Source organism: Oncorhynchus mykiss, chromosome 22 (genome assembly GCF_057628025.1).
Source record: "Oncorhynchus mykiss isolate SJ-2025 chromosome 22, ASM5762802v1, whole genome shotgun sequence".
In the NCBI taxonomy this organism is placed as follows: Eukaryota; Metazoa; Chordata; class Actinopteri; order Salmoniformes; family Salmonidae; genus Oncorhynchus; species Oncorhynchus mykiss.
In genome coordinates, this window is record NC_143043.1 from 51,998,883 (window position 1) to 52,000,595 (window position 1,713).

A 1,713-nucleotide genomic window follows, 5' to 3' on the forward strand; every position below is an offset into this window, starting at 1 on the left:
TGCACCTGTACTGACCTTGCCTTCTGGATGAACAGGCAGTGCCTCTTGTGGTTGATGTCCTTGATGATCTTTTTGGCCTTCCTATGACATTGGGTGCTGTAGGTGTCCTGGAGGGCAGGCAGTGTGCCCCCGGTCGGTGATGTATTGGGCAGACCTCACCACCCTCTGGAGAGCCCTGCGGTTGCGGCCGGTGCAGTTGCAGTACCAGGCGGTGATACAGCTGGTCCAATGGATGAATTCCCAAATGTGTCTCTTTAAAAACAAAGACGGAGACATGTTATTTTTCTCATAAAGCAGTCCTGAGCGCGTGGCCAAAACAGTCGTCCTTTAAATATTTTAATATCGTGGTAATGCTGGGTTGGAATAAAATATACATTAATGTAGTCTCTTGGCACAAGAAAGAGAGTGTTATGGTTTATTTGTGGCATTTAATAAGTAATACTCAAATATGAAATGTTATTTCATTAATTAATGAGGATTAACTCGTATCAACCATTCACAAAAGCATTTGGGGATTGGCTTGTAGGCTATTTGGTGTGGGTAAAATTAGGCCCTAAAATCTAGGCTTAAACACTCATGCCAGATAGATAAAAATAATGAAAGAGAAAACCGATATAAATTACACAAGAAATATGATTTGTTTATGGATTTTTCATGGATTATTTTCTCTTTATTCAACCAGACCGCCCCCCCCCCCATCCGTCCTACAGCTGGACAATATTTAATGAACTTTTGCGCCCCGTGGATATAACCGCAGAAGGTCCTTTTCCCCTACTGTTGATCTATACTCTAGTACCTTAGGACCATTGCAACAAGGAATTAAGGTTGCTGAGGGTGTTGCAGTACCCCTTGAAAAATCTGAATTTGTGAGAAAAAAAAATGATAATCCTCTGAAAAATAGTGCACTGTGCCTTTCGCTAGCTCTGAATTAGTGGACCGATATAGCAGTCTGTAGCAGGGGCAAAAGCAAACGTCTGCATCCCCCTTCCACGAAACATTATCACCACAATATTCCCCCTTACAATCTGGGGTAGTTTCCCACAGCCGTTCCTGTATTGATGGGTTCTTGTAGCACTTAGGTCATGAAAGAGTTCATCAGACAGAAGGTCACTTTCACTTTCAGTATGTGCAGCCTTTAAATAGCTGTAATGGATATAACCACTGAAGGTATTTTTTCATACTTCCTATACTCTAGTCTTACTAGCACTACAGACTATTCACCTCCTCTCTTGAAACTAAGAATGGATTAAAACTCAGCAAATAAGAAATTAATCTCTGCATTTTTTTGTTTAGTCCTCCATTTCCTTTCTGCCTTAAATTAGTATTTTATGACTTTTTTCTTGATAAACCCTTTTGTCAAAACGCATAGTACATTAGGACCATTGCAACAAGGAAGTAAGGTTGCAGAGCGTGCTGCAGCATCCCTGAGAAATCAGGATATAAAACATATATTCATAATTAACTCATATATTTTGAGAAATTAACTTTTTTTTTCTCTCAAAAATAGTCACTGCGTCTTTACTAGTTCTGTATTAGTGACCCGATATAGCGGTCTGTGCACGCGAAAAAAACGTGTCTGCATCCCCCTTCCACGAAACACTATCACCACAAAATTCCCCCCATGAATACAAGGCACTTAGAATCTGGGGTAACAGCTGTTCCTGTTATGATGGATTATTGTATAACTTCGATAATGAAAGAGTTCATAAGACA